Below are 18,434 nucleotides of genomic sequence, written 5' to 3' on the forward strand. Positions count from 1 at the left end.
CTCACATTCTGGGCTTCCCTGGTGGCGCAGTGGTTAAGAATCTGCCTGCCAATGCAGGGGACACGGGTTCGAGCCCTGGTCCGGGAAGATCCCACATGCCGTAGAGCAACTAAGCCTGTGCGCCACAACTACTGAGCCCGCGAGCCACAACTACTGAAGCCCGCGTGCCTAGAGCCCGTGCTCCGCAACAAGAGAAGCCACCACAGTGAGAAGCCCACGCACCACAACAAAGAGTAGCCCCTGCTCACTGCAACTAGAGAAAGCCTGCGCGCAGCAACGAAGACCCAATGCAGGCACAAAAAAAAAAAGAAAAAGAAAAGTGAACCCTAATATAAACCGTGGACTCTGAGCAATAATGATGTTCAAATGTAGATTCATCACTTGTAGCAAATGTACCATCTGGTGGGGGATGGTGGTAGCGGGGGAAGCTGTATGCTTGCCAGGGGCAGGGAATATATGGGAAATCTCTGTACCTTCCCATCAATTTTGCTGTGAACCTCAACAGGCTCTACAAAACTGTCTATTAAAAAAACAACTGAGGAGTTCCCTGGCGGTCCAGTGGTTAGGACTTGGCGCTCTCACTGCCGTGGCCCCGGGTTCAATCCCTGGTCCGGAAACTAAGATCCTGCAAGCCCTGTGGCACAGCCAAAAATAAAAAATACATTTAAAAAACCTGAAGAAATCTTCAGGGCAACCTTGGTAGGTGTGTCTGGAACATGTTCCCTTGCCTGGGAGGGCTTCTGCAGCATGAGTGCCTCACTCGTGCCACCTACGAAGGAGCTGCACCTCCACGCCCCTCCCAGTGTTGGGCTCCCCTGGGGCACCTGGAACCCGGGAGGCCAGCACAACGTGGAGTCTCCATGTGCGCACAACCCCACAGCAGTCCTGCCCTGACCCACTTCGTTCAGCTGAGAAAGATTGGGATTTGCAAAAGGAACTTGCCTGGAGAAATGAAATTAAAAAGAGAGAGCACAGCTGAACCCAGAACTCCAACCGATACAGGAAGGATCTTGAGCTAGGCCAGGTTGGGACAGATGAGACCTTGTGGGGTGGATGAATGTCAGCAAGGACCCCGACATCAGAGAAGCGGGGAGGCAGCTGTACGTGAGGCAGGGAAGGAGAGAGGAGAAGTCGGGGCGACATGAAATCCAGCACGGTGGGGTCGGCAAAGAACATCTTATGGAAGGAGATGCCTCGGGTTCTGGATGGCTTTCTGCAAGGTACAGCTCTCTTCCACCTCATGGCCTCCAGCTGCCCATCCTTGCGGTCTGTTCCTAAATCTCCAGGAGGGTTTACTAAACTCACCAGATTCAGTGTGAGCTTCAGAAATGGAACAAGGGTGGTGGATCTTCCCTGGCGGTCCAGTGGTTAAGACCTCGTGCTTCCACTGCAGGGGGTGAGGGTTTGATCCCTGGTCAGGTCACTAAGATCCCCCATGCCTCACGGTGTGGCCAAAATAAATACATAAATACATAAATAAAATAAGAAGTTGAACAAGGGTGGAGTTTTACATCTTCAGAAAGCAAGCACGCCCTCCTCCCGCAGTATCCTCCTTCACCTGGAGATTTGCAACATCTAGGGACACCTTTAACATCCAAAGACCGTCAAAATGGAAGTTTTCCATTCATTTTACCTGAATCTAAAGGGAGGGGAGGTCCCAGGTGAAAACCTAAAGTGCAAGAAAATAGCAAAGCGTAAAAAGGAGCAAGGATATTTTTGCTAACAGAGCATAGATATTTTTGCCTTGATTAACTCAGGCTTGTCTCAGACACACAGACCCTAGCTCCCCTCCTGCCCCTGGGCTTGAGCTGATGTGCCTGTTCATGGCAACGGCTGGCTGCAGGCTCGAGCTCAGCCTGTCCTCCTGCCCTTAGCTTCCTGATGGACCTCTGGCCCAGCGCTACCAGCAGATTGCTGACAGCTAGAAGCCGGCCTCCTACAGCTCACATTCACTCTGCTGGCACGAGGCACCGTTCTTTTTTTTTTTTAAACTTTATTTTTGGCTGCGTTGGGTCTTTGTTGCTGTGCACAGGCTTTCTCTAGTTGTGACGAGCGGGGCTGCTCTTCGTTGCGGTGCGCGGGCTTCTTATTGCGGTGGCTTCTCTTGTTGTGGAGCACGGGCTCTAGGCATGTGGGCTTCAGTAGTTGTGGCACACGGGCTTCAGTAGTTGTGGCACGCGGGCTCAGTAGTTGTGGCACGCGGGCTCAGTAGTTGTGGCACACAGGCTCAGTAGTTGTGGCACACAGGCTTAGTTGCTCTGCGGCATGTGGGATCTTCCCGGACCAGGGCTCGAACCCGTGTCTGCTGCATTGGCAGGCAGATTCTTAACCACTGCGCCACCAGGGAAGCCCAGGAGGCACCATTCTTTTATGGGTTCACGAGCCTGTTACCCCAGCCACGAGCATGTGTGAAGCTCCTGCTCCAGGACTGAAGGCCACTCCTGGCTGAACGGAAGGCAGAAAACTGACTGGGATTCAGGCTGTACCCTGGCCCCAGTGGATGCTCAAGCCCTTCTCAGCTCTTGTTGCAAATTCACCAACTTCCCCCACCTACGCCCTGATGACTAATCCACTACTCCCCTTCACACACACGCAAATTAGATGACTAACAATCAGAAGATACTTTATTCATCCAGTCACAGACCAATGCCAATTAGAGGAGGTTTTCTCACCTCCACAGAACCCAACATAAATAGACTAAATAGATGAGGATGGGAGACATCTGGAGGCATGGCAGGCAGACATCTGGAGAAAACAAAGGATTTCGTATCTCACCATGCATTTCTTTTCTTTTTTTTTTTTGAATTTTTTTGGCTGTGCTGTGCAGCATGTGGGATCTTAGCTCCCTGACCAGGGATCGAACCCGTGCCCCCTGCAGTGGGAGCATGGAGTCTTAACCACTGGACCGCCAGGGAAGTCTCCTCACCATGGACTTCTAAAATCTAAAGACATCCTCAAGCAAAAGAAGAATTCATGAGAAATAAAAGATCTTCTCTGAAGATTAGTTGATTTTTGAAAAGTACTTATTGGCCATCTACAGCAAACAAGCCTTCTGAAATCGATAGAGAAATTACACCATCCGTCCATGATGACCTCACTGGTCTCTAAAATGAGCCAGAGCAATGACTATGCATTTAAATGGGAACAGTTTACTCTTTACCTTCCCTTAGCAAAAAGAATCTCATACTCAGAAACGATTTCTGCTGGTGTATGGTAATAAAACTTTTCTCCCATTTGAGCCCCAAATGATGGAGAACTCCGAATTGGGGTACTTCCCTATTGTCACTCTTCCTGATGACTTTGCTGATTGTATGTTCTCTATTCACTGCTGACGGCATGGAGCTGCTTTTTCACAGAGAGCTAAGTCAACAGATCTGTCTCTAGGGGAAACTTAGTACCTAGGACAGAAACAAGTCTGACACATTCCAGGAGACCCCCAAGTATGGGACCCAAAGCAGACTCGTCAATTCTCTGTAACTCAGACCCCTTTGCGAGCTCCTAGGCAGCCTTGGAGTGGGTCCAAGGGGACACACTTTGCTAAAGGTGGTGCCGGTGACCTGAGAAGAAGAGACAGGAAACACATGGGCTGAGTCAGGAGACTTAAGTGCACGTGACTTTGGCAAATGGCCCAGCCTCTCCTGGGTTTTCTCATCTGGAAGAAGCCTACCTCAGAGGGCAGCTAAGAGGCTCCAAGTGGGAAAGATTATGAGGGTGAGACTGCTTTGCAAACTGTAAAGAGCTATATGAGTACAAACATACTCACATGTGTGGTCAGCACTCTTGATCTGGAGTGTGTTTCCTGTGCTGGGCGCTTGGTGCCTTACATGTATTAACTCCCTGCCATGGACTGAATCGTGTCCCCCCAGATTTCACATGTTGAAGCCCTAACCCCCAGTGAGATGGTATTTGGAGATGGGGTCTTTGGGAATTAGCTAGGTTTAGTTGAGGTCCTGAGAGTGCCCTTATCAGAAGAGACTCCAGAGAGCTTGCTTCCTCTCTCACTCTACTTTTAATTAAAAAAAGAAAAGAACCCCCATTGCTTCAAATCCTTGCCAACATTTGGTATTGTCCATGTTTTAAGACCAGAACTTTCTATATATCTCGCTCTGGCCATTAGAAAGTGGGAGGAGCTTTGTAAACTTGAAGAGTGTATTTGTGGGTGTTACCAAACCAAACTTGGTTCCGCTCACCCAGATGTGCAGCAAAGCCAATATATTGACACCGGGTTGTGGTGAAGGAAAGTACAGCATTTATTGCAGGGCCAAGCAAGGGGAATGGACAGCTCACGCTCAAAAGACCTGGACTCCCCACTGGCTTTTAGGGAAGGGTTTTTAAAGACAAAGTGAGAGGGAGGGTCTGGGGTACATGATCAACTCATGGACATCCTTCTAATTAGTTGGTGAGGTGGTAACAAGGTGATCTCAGTTATCAGTTTTCTGGCTCCAGCCAGTCTGGCGTCTAAGTGCTTTGCTGCTGGTGGTCCGAATGTAGTTAACATCTTCCACCTGATGGGGGGTTTTTGTCTGTGCAAAACAACTCAAGGATATGGTTCAGGATATTATCTATAGTCCTTGAGGAGGAACTAAAGGTCCTTGACTCTGTTTTATGGCTAAACTATTATTATTTTGTCTTGTTTCACTGTTTTCCTTTGTTTCTGCATTTTTAAATTTCTCTGATTAAATCTGCTCTTTGGAACTTGAGGAAGACCTAGGAAGTTAAAGGTTTTTTACAAACAAGAGGTGGGGAACATGGGGGGAGTTTGTCACCAGGAAGGCCCCATAGTGTCCTGCTCGGTTTCATGGGCACTGTGGTTGGTGCACTACACAGAATCTAACTTAAATTATCCCCTCATAACAACCTGTTTAGAGGCTGGGAAAAGTGAAGAAACTTTGGAACTAGAAATCAAACCCAGGTTTTTCTGGGTCTGTTTTTTTTTTTTTTTTTTTCTACCCTGGCTAGGACCAGTGGGAAAAAAGTGTTGAGAAGGGAGATTGTAAGCAGATAGGGTAGGGGGTCCTGGAGAAAGGGATCCAGGAATGGTTTTCTTGATACAAGAGAACCCATTTTGGCCTAAGCCCTTTTGTGATCTAAGCCTGACCACAATGCTTGCCCTTGAGTAGGTCTCAGTAATTAATGATTTTAAGGGAACAAAGGAACGCAGGAACAGAGAAAAGGCAGTCAAATAGTGCAGTGATAAAGCAGAGTCCTAGTTTCTCCTCAAGGGGTATACATAATAATATATCCTTTTTAAAAATTTATTTCTTGTGGCTGAATGGCATGTGGGATCTTAGTTCCCTGACCAGGGAAGTCCCACCAATATATCTTAGAGTTCTGCGGGAAAAAGGTCCCTACCCAGGTGGAGGACAGAATGATGACGTTGACCCTCCTGACTTCAGTCAGCTAAGACTTGGACTCTGTCAACCTTAGCCCCAATTCTGTGCTAATGGTCCTCTGCTCAAGCCCCTTCATTAATATGTATGTACCCTTAGCTTAAACCTTCCCAAGTTTTGCTGTTTGGGGAGATACTGCTTTGGGAAAGATCCCCAGTGTTCTCCTTCCTTGCTGCAAGTAATATACATCCTTCTCCTGATCTTTGACTTGGTTGTGTCTATTGGCTCAACATCCACCAAGAGGTGAACCCAGCTTTCAGGGAACAAGATCTCTGTGCAGGAGACTATTGTCAACTCTTCCCATTGGTCAGAGCCCTCCAGGAAGCTCAGAAGATTCTGGTTCATGGTAGAATCCAGTGCTTCTGGCCCTGTAGGCTTGAGTGAACTGGGGGCAGGGCATAATGGGGGAAAGAAATCCTCCTTCGAATACTTCCTTCCTTCCACCTGCTAGAGGTCTCAGGAGATCACACTCTCAGGCTCATAAAAGGCCTAAAGTAAGAATTAGGGGCCCAAGGAGACCTTCAAAAGGTCTTATCTGTGGGACTTCCCTGGTTGTCCAGTGGCTAAGACTCTGCGCTCCCAATGCAAGGGGCCTGGGTTCTATCCCCGGTCAGGGAACTAGATCCCACATGCATGCTGCAACTAAGGAGCTGGTGAGCCACAACTAAGGAGCCCGCCTGCTGCAACTAAGATCCCACACAACCAAATAAATAAATAAATAAATATTTTTAAAAAAAGAAGATAGAGAGAGGATTCGCTCTTATCAGTTGTCACTCTGTTGGGTTAACACCTGGGAGGAAGAACTAGCTGATGCCCAAACCGTCAGACTCCACTGTCAGCTACTAAAGAGCCCAGTAAATATCGACAGACCATCCATTAAAAATCTCTCCACCATCAGCCTAACTCCTCTGGATTTAGAAGCTGGCAGAAAGAGATCAGAGGAAAATGAATTTACAAGTGTTTACAAAAGAGGGAGAAACAGATCAGGTATTTCTTCAGAAAAGGGACTTTTTAAAGGACAGCCAGAAAAAGTGGGGGGAGGATTGTTTCTACTTTAGCCTTTTCCAGTACTTCCTTAAAGTCTTTTTAAATTTTTTTTGTAATAGTTTTATTGAGATATAACTGACATACCAAAATATTTACTCATTTAAAAGTGTACAATGTTTTTTTTTTTACTGTGCTCATAGGGTACATATATATCCATCACCACAATCAGTTTTAGAGCACTTTTATTACTCAAGAAATCCCATACCTTTTAGCTCTCACCTCCCAAATCTCCCATCTCCCTGTCTGCCCCCCCATCCTGAGACAATCACTAATCTACTTTCAATCTCTATAGATTTGCCTCTTCTGGACATTTCATATAAATGGGATCATATAATATGTGGTCTTTGTGACTGGCTTCTTTCACTTAGCATAAATGTTTTCAAGGCTTATCCATGCCGTAGTATGTACCGATATTTCATTCCTTTTTATAAATGAGTACCATTCCGTTATATGGGCATATGGCGTATTGTGTATCAATTTATCAGTGGATGGGCACTGGGTTGTTCTACCCTTTGTTTATTGTGAATAACGCTGCAATGAACATCTGAATCCAAGTTTTTGTGAGGATATGTTTTTATCTCTTTTGGTTGTATACCTAGGCCTCTTTTCCAGAAGCTCAACAGGCAAACATCTTCTGTGCATACAGGCCAAGGCCCTTCTGTACATTCTGAGAGCTATTCCCTGGTCCCAAACCTGGCAAGTTAAGCCAAAATTCTATTAAACCTTCAAAGTCCATTTCATTCATTTATGAATTCACTCAAAGAACAAGTGTTCGTTCTCTACTAGGTGCCAAGCACGCTACTATGTGCTGGGGATGCAGGGGGAACAACACAGGCAAAATCCTGGTCCTCTTGGAGCTTAAGAACCAGTGAGAGCGAAGAGGGAAGTAACATAGATCCTGTGGCATGTTGCTTCCTCCATGAAGCACTCCTGGATCTCCCAGGAATGGTTCAATTCTACTCTAGTAGTACCTGCTTATTTTTCTTTTGCTCTATTTCAAAAGGGATTTCTATCTCTATAATGGCACCCATCCAAAATCCCGCAAAATTGAGAGAATGCATGGAAAGCACTTGGCACTCCTCTTGTCATGCTATAAAGAAGAGAGAGGGAGAGAGAGAGATTTATCGTGATCATGGGCGTGTCCTCCTACTTGTGCCTCTTATGAGCACTCTTATGGAATTCAAGAATGACTGATGTCATATGAAGGTGACTTGGCAAAACGCTGACTTGCAGTCTGGAGTCCAAGGCTGGAGTCTCTTGATCCCCTGCTTACAACTGCTATTGTAAGTTCCTTGGATATTCCACACACTTGAGGATGCAGCAACCATGTGTGGACTGAGTCTTTTTTCCTTCCACTCTTACCCCTAACTGGGACCAAACAGGTGTGACCACATGTGTCCGGAGAGCTCTCTGAAGGGCCCTGGCATGCACAGGGACTGTGTCACAGCTCATGGCCAGGCATCTGCAGGACACAGCAGACATCCAGGGCCTCCTGGAGTTGGCCAGATCTACAGCGTTCTTACTACAGGAGCACCAGGATAAAATAGCAGACTTTTCTGAGCCCATTGAATAATACTGGGATCATACCAACCTCGCAAGATTGTCATGCGTGTTAGAAACATCCAGGGGACTTCCCTGGTGGCGCAGTGGTTAAGAATCCGCCTGCCAATGTAGTGGACACAGGTTCTAGCCCTGGTCCGGGAAGATCCCACATGCCACGGAGCAACTAAGCCCGTGCGCCACAACTACTGAGCCTGCGCTCTAGAGCCCGTGAGCCACAACTACTGAGCCAGCGTGCCACAACTAATGAAGCCCACGCGCCTAGAGCCCGTGCTCCACAACATGAGAAGCCCCCGCAATGAGAAACCCTCACACCGCAATGAAGAGTAGCCCCCGCTCGCAGCAACCAGAGAAAGCCCGCGCGCAGCAACGAAGACCCAACACAGCCCCCAAATAAATAAATAAATAAATTTATTTTAAAAAAACATCCGGGGAATCATGGAACCAAGTGGGACTTGAGCCCCTCCATCAGCCTCCATAGGAACCCCCACCCCCAAGTAAACTTCAGGTACAACAGTGTGCTTGCTGTGTACGTCCTCTTCAGGACCGGCCTCCTGGCAACCACTCTTCCAAACAGATTTTTGCCTCTCAGGTGCTTCTCTATAGAAATCCTGATGCAGCTCCTGAAATTAGTACTCGGTGGTAATTAACTACTACCTTTTTTTTTTTCTTAAATAGCTGGACGATCTGATAGGCACAGTCTCAGAATAGTAAAGCTAACAGCCTTTTAAGGCTTTTCTGGGAAGCCTGCTGTCTCGATACCCCCATCTCTGGCAGTTGTTTCTGGATCAACGAAATAAGAAACAGCTGTCCCCTCCCTCAAGTAGGAATCCAGGCTTTGGCTTTGATGCGCTGCGTCTCGGCCGGGTGGGCCCCGGGGAATCTCTCCAGGCAGGGTGAGGCCCCGAGGGCCGCCTCCAGCCCCCTTCCGCTCCGCACGGGTCCCAGCGCGCAGGGTGGAAGCCGGCGGCGCTCAGAACCCCTCTTCCCAGGCGGCTGGAGGCCCGGGAGCCGGGCGGGCGCGGCGGCGGGGCGCCGGCGGTCACGTGGTGAGTCAGCCGGGCGCGGGGCGGCGCGGGGCGGGGCGGGGCGCCGGCGGTCACGTGAGGAGTCAGTCGAGCGCGGGGCGGGGCCGGGCGCTCTACTTAGCACGGGGGCGACCCTCAGGAGCTACAGCTGCTGCTCAGGCACCGGCACCATCACCAGCGCCGGCCAGGGCGGTCTCAGGCTGCAGGCCCAGGCCCTCTGCGGCGGCAGCGGAGCGCGGTGAGTGAGTGCGTGCGGGCGGGTCGGGGGGATGGGGAGACCGGCGTCCCTGGCCGGCGGAAAGGGGGACCCTCGGGCAGTCGTAGCCGGGCGAGCCGGGGCGGCACGGCGTCCTCCCGGATGTCGTTTTGGTGAGAAAAGCAAAACTCAATCCCAGCGCGGGTAGCCGGTGCTCCTCCCCCATTCCCACTCCGGCTGGGAGGCTCGTGTTCCCCCCTCCCAGCCCCCAGTCCCCGAGTCGTGTTCTGACCCCAGGCCGGGTCAACCAGACCCCACGGTCCGCCGTCTTCAGGGCCGGGGAGGGCCGGGCGGTGGGATCCGAGGGAGGAGCCTGCGAGGAAGAGCTTGGCCCGGGCCTCGCTGACTTCGGCGGCAGCTCGGCTCCTCAGCCCCTTTTGAGCTAATGGGCCTCAGTTTCCTCGGCAAATTGCTGGGATGATAATATTTACCTTCATCAGTTTTAGGTGTATTCTTTTTCTAAAGGGTTTGCCCGGGCAGTTTCTTGCACACAATCACACCCAAGTCCGGGGACCCCCAGAGGACAGAAATTGGGAAACAGGAACCTGGAACTGGGTGGAGGAAGGCGGGACCCACAGGAAGAGTTAAATCCACAGATGGGAGGAGAAACTAAGCAGAGGGGGGGGACAGGAGGCTGTAGGACCCGGGGTGCCAGCCCCGGGAGTGTCGGGGGAGGGAGAGGCCGGGCCCACCCCTGGATTGCTAAGGAAGGGAGCCGGTCTGGGCCCAGGGTGCTGCGGGAGAGGCGAAGGCAGGGCAGAGCCCCGGGGGCATCGCCTGTCCCTCAGCTGATGACCGTGGAGGCCTCGGAGAGGGAGCGTTGTGGGGTGACCGAGTTTGGGGGTCCGCCGGCTGTCCAGGTAGATGTGAATTGGATTTGTCTTCTTCGTGGGCCTCGGTCATCCCCTTCCCCTGGCACTGAGGAAGCCAGTAGGCTGGCACGGGGAGAAGGACAGTAGCTCAGGCTCCACATTCCCTCCCCCGACCCAGGAGAGACTCGTACCCAGTGGGGGGAGGAGGGGTTCAAAGGGAGGCCTAGAATCTTTGGTTACCTTTGGAAAAACCGACCCTCAGGTGCCTCACTAGAGGCGAATGCAGCTGAGGTGCGTTCATCTAATTGAATCTATAGATGCAGGGTGATATGAGGAAGAGCCTTAGCAGGGCGTCTGCTTTGGTAAAGGCTACTTTCCTTTTCTTTCATAACATCCTTAACTTGCTGGAGGATTGTTTTCTGTTGGCACTGGGGATGGTGACTTAGCGCCTTTGAGCTTCGTAGAGAAAGGGGCTGTGCTGCCCCCAACCTGTGTGGCTTTCCCAACGAGTTGAAGGCACCCTGGAGAATGGATTCACTCAAACCTTTGGGGGCATTTTTGTCCCAGAGCTGGGGTGCAGCCAAGTGGAAGGGTGTTGATCCCTTATCTGGGGGCTTCCCAGGCCCAGGGGAAGGCGACTTGGGCCAGACACAGCCCTGACTCCACTTGAGCTCCCCTGCTGCTGGGTCTGGACAGGCAGTGAGTGTGGAAGCCCTTTAGCTCCAGGAAGCACCTTCCTGTGTGCTGCTGATTCAGCAGCCTGGGCTGCGGCCCTCCTTGTAGATGGGCTCTTTCTCTCCCCAGCTGCCGGCCCTGGGAGTTGGAGTAGGATGTGGTATACGTTTTAGGGCTAAGATACCTTGTTTTACCATTGGCAGCTGGATTGGGAAGTGAAGGAAGAGTGCTTTCAGGTGAGCCTTGGGTTGTCTCTTGGGTGGTTTTCTTAAATGTGGTGATGAGTTGGGGTTGTATTGAACATCCCTGTGCTCAGGAGAGAAGAACTGAAACGTATGAGGGTGAGGACCCACAGTGTCTGCCGCCTGTTTTGGGCAGTTTAGCATAAAGAAAGCATTGGAAATACATGAGGCTGAACTATATGAAATGGTAGTTTTTGTACATCAAGGAGGATTGCAGTCAGGCACTTGGATATGGTTCAGCCTCACCTGTAGAGGTGGTCAGGGTTGACGGTAAATTGACGAATCTAGTTGAAGCACACGCAGGTGTGTGTTGGACTCACTGGGTTTTGGGAGGCTGTTGGCATTCCACCCCTCGTTCCGTGTCTTCATCTTTCTTGGTTCACGCTCAGCGCACACTCCAGAGCTGCCTAAGCAAGGGTGCCTGGGAGATGACTCCCGAGTTCCTCCATGCCTGGTATGTTCACATCCCAACCTAGTTTAGGTAGGAGGGGGATCTAGGGATCAAACACCATTAAACATTTAGACTTCAGCCCCGTTTTAAAGCACAGGCCTCATCCCCACCTGCTTTCTGCAGCACCCACAGCTTCTTAGGTGAGTGAGTGTGTGTGTGTGTGTGTGTGTATGTGTATGTGTGTGGTCTTAGAGTCAGTGCCTTCCCTGCTGGTCATGGCCCCCGTGGGCAGGCAGCAGCTTCCAGCTTCTTCACTCTGCAAATCTGTTACTGGTGTCTGAGGGACCTTGTAACTCCTAACTGCTCTTCTCTTTATGATTCTCCTGCCTGGTTGGGTTTTTTTTCTCCTTGTTCTTTTAATACTTTCTATCAATTTGTGAATAATGTTATTGAAATGAACATACTTTAATTATACTGCATGTGTCCTTTTTCCACTTGTGTCTGTGAGATTGATTTACGTTAATACATAGCAGGTCCAGTTCATTCATCTTAAATGCACGGTGTATTTATTTCCTGAGGGACAGTTAGTTTTGCTTTTTCACTGTTCTCAGCGCTGCAGTATCCTTGTCTCTGTCAGACACTTGCAAGAGTTTCTCTAGGGCAGAAGCAGCGGAAGTCAGTAAGTTGCTGGGTCCTAAGGTGTGTGCACCTTCCATTTTTCTAGATACTGACAGTGCTGTCCAATGAGGTTTTACCAACATATATTTCCAGTGGCCTTGACGGTTTTTGTCTCTCATATTTACCAACACCAGACATTATCGGACTTTAATTTCTGCCAGTCTGGTGCGTTTGAAATGCTGTCCTTGTTTTGATTTGCATGACTGGGAAGTCAAATTTAATTCTTTGCTCTAGGAAATCATTGATGAGGTTTTTCTATTTTTGTTGTTGATCAGTGATAGTTTGTGGGTTTTAATGTGTTTGTCCACAGCAAGAACTTAAGAAGGCTTCTTTTGATCCTAACCTAGGTATCTGGACTTGTCTGCAATTAGATAATATTTTCTGATTTTTTAACTTTGAGGATGCATGTGGATTTTGGGTACTGGAAGTCTGACTCTTCCACTTCACAGGTGAGAATACTGAGGCATCTGCAAGTTTGTGACGTGACAGGTGTCACCCAGATAATTGTGGAGGAATCTCTACAATTCGATCTCTTGGCAGTTCTGTCCCTACCCAGGTACACCATCCAGAGCTTGCCTTGGGTCTTTTCTTAAGCTTCAGTTCCCCTCACCTGGGAAACAAAAACCTTAATCAAGACCAGAGGCCCTTTTCCATCACTACCATCTTATGAATGCTGGGTGCTGGGAAGGATGGTGCCTGCAGTCTTGACTGTATTACCTGTCTCTATGGGGCAAATCACTCACTTAGTCTGGTCATCAAGATAACCTAGAGTTACCAGCACAGATGCGGCAAGGAGGATGGGACAGATACCATCTAGATAGTGAACTGATCCAGTATAGAGCAGTGTGAAACTAGCTGCTCTGCTGAGAGACCCAGCGGGGCTGAGCTTCTCCGTGACCCCCTGACCTGCTGACCTGGACTGGGGCAGGATGTGCTCACTGGAACAAACCAGTCACATGGCCTCTGGGCTTGCGCAAGACCTGGGAAGGCGATGCCGCCCAAGGGGTTCAGCCGCTTCAGGGTACAGGTCTTGTCACACATCAGCTGGGAGCCATCAGCCCCCCCTTCTCCAAATACTTAGCCCTGCAGGTATTTGGGGGGTACTTTGTTCTGGTGGTCAAGATAGCAGGATAAACCATCATCTGAGTAGGGGGATCATGATTTTTCTTCCACACTGGGATACAGCTGAGAATAGAAAGAATTACCCTGGGATGGCAGGAGTTAACCGGCCTGTGCACAGGGAGCTGTATGTTTGCGCTGCTGGTTCTGGTGCGTGAGGGATTGTTTTCTGTTGGCAGTAGGGCTGTCCACACCCAGCCAGGCTGCAGGGAAGACGTCTCCTTCCATCTCCCAGCAGCCTGGCGAGGGGAATGTATCTTCCCAGGGCCCCAGGGGAGGAAACCCAGACCAAGCCGGAGAGGCGAGGCCTTTCTGTTGCTTGTTCTTGTGTCTGCCAATCCCCCCCACCAGTGCCCAGCCAGCAGGGAGATGTACTCTCTAGCCTGGGATTGAATTAGGGAGCTGCTGTGTTCCCGCAGGCTGGAGAGGCATGGCACACTAATCTCATTTGAATCTCCAAGGATTTCTGGAAGCTTTTATGAAGTAGCCCCAAGGTCCTTCAGAATCCAGGCAGCACGCCCGTTTTAGAAGCTGAGACACGGGGATGAAGCACCTCTTCAGCATCTCACTAAGTCAGGGTCAGAGTCGGGGAGCAATCCAGCAAGCAAAAGCCTCCAGAACTTTCCAGAACTTTGCCCAAATGGTCATGTTTCTCAAAACTACAAAATGTTTTGACTGATGAGGGCCTTCTTGGGGGGTCCATGGTTTTAGGCCTAGGAGAGTAATTTTTAAGTGTGCAGGTTATGAGCTGCTGTGACTGACCTTAAGCAGTGTCCCATTTGTGGGCAGTGTAGCCGCGCAGTTTCCAGGCACCATGGGAGAGCAGCTCGAGGAGGCCTCCCTGCTGAGCCTGGTGGGAATTAGTCACTTATTTCAGGCAGACAACTGGCAGACGGGGAGCAGGGGAGTCCCTGTGAGTGTCCGAAAGGGTTCATGTGGCGGAGGCAGGTGGGGCCTTCTCACAGCTTCTGGAGCCTGCAGTGACGCGCTGGGTGCCTTTTCTGGGCCACACAGCGCTTGCTTGGGCGCATTCAGCTGCGGGGAGCTGGGCTCTAGGGGCTGGAGAGCCAGCGGTGCCTGGCCATCTGTCTCCTTAAAGCTGTGAGGATGAAGACTGGCAGCTGTTTTTGTTTGGTTTTGGTTTTGATTTAAAGATTATAAGCCAGAAAGCAGCTTCACATGTTTCCATTAGGAACCAAGACGTAAAACAGAAAGACCACGTCGAGGCTGTGCTTCAGACTCAAGGAGAGGTTCTGGGTGTCCTTCGGGTCGATCAGAGCATATCTGAGGTCAAGGCGCTTGTACCGCTCCAACATGGAGGTGTAAGTGGGCGGCTGACATGGAGGGGAAGCGCAGGCCTGCCTGCTTCTGTGTGGGTGCGCTGAAATGGCCTAGGCTCCTGGAGCCAGTGCTGCGGTGACGGCAGGGGGCAAGAGCAGCCTTTGTGGAAGAGAAAGAAACACAAGCTGTAGCAAGGCCCCACTGAACTTTCACAACCCTCCAGCCCTTTCACCTCCCCCCCTCCCCACCTAGAGCCACTTTGCTGACATGAAAGAAACAACCTTAATTTGTGGCTATTGGAAAAATGTAGGCACTCAGTTCTTTAGAGCCAACAGTGAAAGGGGTCAGCAGTATTTAAGCGGCAGCAGTGGGTAAGGGAGAGCAGAGGACCTGATGAAAGACTGTGACTGGACATGGATCCATCTTCTTCTGGATTAGTCAGAAGATTGCAGCTGGCTGATTTGGAAATTTCAGGTACATGTCCTGTCTCCTTAGATCAGATTTAGAAACCAGTCTACAGAGGATTCTTAACTACGTAAGAAGGCTGTTTTAAAAATCAAGCTTGCCATATGATTATCTCAAAACACGCAGAGAAAGCTTTGGACAAAATTCAACACCCATTTATGATAAAAGCCCTGCAGAAGTAGGCATAGGGGGAACTTTCTTCAACATAAAAAAGGACATAAATGACAAACCCACAGCCAGTATCGTCCACAATGGTGAAAAAATGAAACCATTTGCACTAAGATCAAGAACAAGACAAGGTTGGCTGCTCCCACCAATCTTTTTTTTTTTTAATATGGCATTTTTTTTACATCTTTATTGGCGTGTAATTGCTTAACAATGGTGTGTTAGTTTCTGCTTCACAACAAAATGAATCACTTATACATATACATATGTTACCATATCTCTTCCCTCTTGCGTCTCCCTCCCTCCCACCCTCCCTGTCCCACCCCTCCACGCGGTCACGAGGCACCTAGCTGATCTCCCTGTGCTATGCGGCTGCTTCCCACTAGCTATCTACCTTAGGTTTGGCAGTGTATATATGTGCATGCCTCTCTCTCGCTTTGTCACAGCTTACCCTTCCCCATCCCCATATCCTCAAGTCCATTCTCTAGTCAGTCTGTGTCTTTATTCCTGTTTTACGCCTAGGTTCTTCATGACATTTTTTCCCTTAAATTCCATATATACGTGTTAGCATACGGTATTTGTCTCTCTATTTCTGACTGAGTTCACTCTGTATGACAGACTCTAGGTCTATCCACCTCATTTCAAATGGCTCAATTTCGTTTCCTTTTATGGCTGAGTAATATTCCATTGTGTAGATGTGCCACATCTTCTTTATCCATTCATCCGGTGATGGACACTTAGGTTGTTTCCATCTGCGGGCTATTGTAAGTAGAGCTGCAGTGAACATTTCGGTACATGACTCTTTTCGAATTACGGTTTTCTCAGGGTATATGCCCAGTAGTGGCATTGCTGGGTCATAGGGTAGTTCTGTTTGTAGTTTTTAAAGGAACCTCCATACTGTTCTCCACGGTGGCTGTATCAATTTACATTCCCACCGGCAGTGCAAGAGGGTTCCCTTCTCTCCCCACCCTCTCCAGCATTTATTGTTTCTAGATTTTTTGATGATGGCCATTCTGACTGGTGTGAGATGATATCTCATTGTAGTTTTGGTTTGCATTTCTCTAATGATTAATGATGTTGAGCAGTCTTTCGTGTGTTTGTTGGCAGTCTGTATGTCTTCTTTGGAGAAATGTCTGTTTAGGCCTTCTGCCCATTTTTGGATTGGGTTGTTTGGTTTTTTGTTATTGAGCTGCATGAGCTGCTCATACGTTTTGGAGGTTAATCCTTTGTCGGTTGCTTCATTTGCAAATATTTTCTCCCATTCTGAGGGTTGTCTTTTGGTCTTGTTTATGGTTTCCTTTGCTGTGCAAAAGCTTTGAAGTTTCATTCGGTCCCATTTGTTTATTATTGTTTTTATTTCCATTTCTCTAGGAGGTGGGTCAAAAAGGATCTTGCTGTGATTTACGTCATAGAGTGTTCTGCCTATGTTTTCCTCTAAGAGTTTGATAGTTTCTGGCCTTACATTTAGGCCGTTAATCCATTTTGCGCTCATTTTTGTGTATGGTGTTAGGGAGTGATCTAATCTCAGACTTTCACATGTACCTGTCCAGTTTTCCCGGCACCACTTACTGAAGAGGCTGTCCTTTCTCCACTGTACATTCCTGCCTCCTTTATTAAAAGTAAGGTGACCATATGTGCGTGGGTTTATGTCTGGGCTTTCTGTCCTGTTCCTTTGATCTGCCTTTCTGTTTTTTGTGCCAGTACCATACTGTCGTGATTACTGTAGCTTTGTAGTGTAGTGTGAAGTCAGGGAGCCTGATTCCTCCAGCTCCGTTTTTCGTTCTCAAGACCGCTTTGGCTATTCGGGGTCTTTTGTGTTTCCATACAAATTGTGAAATATTTTGTTCTAGTTCTGCGAAAAATGCCGGTGGTAGTCTGGTAGGGATTGCATTGAAGCTGTAGATTGCTTTGGGTAGTAGAGTCATTTTCACAATGTTGATTCTTCCAATCCAAGAACATGGCATAGCTCTCCCTCTATTTGTATCATCTTTAATTTCTTTCATCAGTGTCTTATAATTTTCTGCCTACAGGTCTTTCGCCTCCTCAGGTAGGTTTATTCCTAGATATTTTATTCTTTTTGTTGCAATGGTAAATGGGAGCGTTTCCTTGATTTCACTGTCAGAGTTTTCATCATTAGTGTATAGGAATGCCAGAGGTTTCTGTGCGTTAATTTTGTATCCTGCTACTTCACCAAATTCATTGATCAGCTCTAGTAGTTTTCTGGTAGCATCTTTAGGGTTCTCTATGTATAGTATCATGTCATCTGCAGAAAGTGACAGCTTTACTTCTCCTTTTCCGATTTGGATTCCTTTTATTTCCTTTTCTTCTCTGATTGCTGTGGCGAAAACTTCCAAAACTGTGTTGAATAAGAGTGGTGAGAGTGGGCAAAGTTGTCTTGCTCCTGATGTTAGCGGAAATGCTTTCAGTTCTTCACCATTGAGGACGATGTTGGCTGTGGGTTTGTCATATATGGCCTTTATTACGTTGAGGAGAGTTCCCTCTATGCCTACTTTCTGCAGGGTTTTTTTCATAAATGGGTGTTGAATTTTGTCGAAAGCTTTCTGTGCCTCTATTGAGATGATCATATGGTTTTCTTCCTTCATTCTGTTAATATGGTGTATCACATTGGTTGATTTGCGTATATTGAAGAATCCTTGCATTCCTGGAATAAACCCCACTTGGTCATGGTGTATGATCCTTTTAATGTGCTGTTGGATTCTGTTTGCTAGTATTTTGTTGAGGACTTTTGCATCTGTGTTCATCAGTGATATTGGCCTGTAGTTTCCTTTCTTTGTGACATCCTTGTCTGGTTGTGGTATCAAGGTGATGGTGGCCTCGTAGAATGAGTTCGGGCGTCTTCCTCCCTCTGCTATATTTTGGAAGAGTTTGAGAAGGATAGGTGTTAGCTGCTTTCTAAATGTGTTATATTTCATCTTTATTGGAGTATAATTGCTTTACAATGGTGTGTTAGTTTCTGCTTTGTAACAAAGTGAATCAGTTATACATATACATATGTTACCATATCTCTTCCCTCTTGCGTCTCCCTCCCTCCCACCTCCCTGTCCCACCCCTCGAGGCGGTCACCAAGTACCGAGCTGATCTCCGTGTGCCATGCGGCTGCTTCCCACTAGCTATCTACCTTACGTTTGGTAGTGTATATATGTGCATGCCTCTCTCTCACTTTGTCACAGCTTACCCTTCCCCCTCCCCATATCTAAGTCCATTCTCTAGGAGGTCTGTGTCTTTACTCCCGTCTTACCCCTGGGTTCTTCATGACATTTTTTTTTTCTTAAATTCCATATATATGTGTCAGCATACGGTATTT

The 18,434-nt window shown here is 48.5% G+C and overlaps 1 protein-coding gene across 3 annotated transcripts in view; it reads left to right on the forward strand.

The window, feature by feature from the left end:
* The window catches only part of CTSB (cathepsin B), a 62,122-nt gene that overhangs the window by 14,825 nt on the left and 28,863 nt on the right, over window positions 1-18,434 (forward strand). For 2 of the 3 annotated variants that reach the window (XM_029203560.1, XM_029203562.1), the window contains exon 1: window positions 9,130-9,263. The exons of the other annotated variant lie outside the window; for it this stretch is intronic. The gene's annotated coding sequence lies outside the window, so the exon portion shown is untranslated. Of the gene's footprint in view, window positions 1-9,129; window positions 9,264-18,434 lie in introns of those variants that run through there. 3 annotated transcript variants of the gene reach the window in all.

The sequence above is a fragment of the Monodon monoceros genome, unplaced genomic scaffold (assembly GCF_005190385.1).
Source record: "Monodon monoceros isolate NGI ecotype Baffin Bay Population unplaced genomic scaffold, NGI_Narwhal_1 Super_Scaffold_5, whole genome shotgun sequence".
Lineage (NCBI taxonomy): Eukaryota > Metazoa > Chordata > Mammalia > Artiodactyla > Monodontidae > Monodon > Monodon monoceros.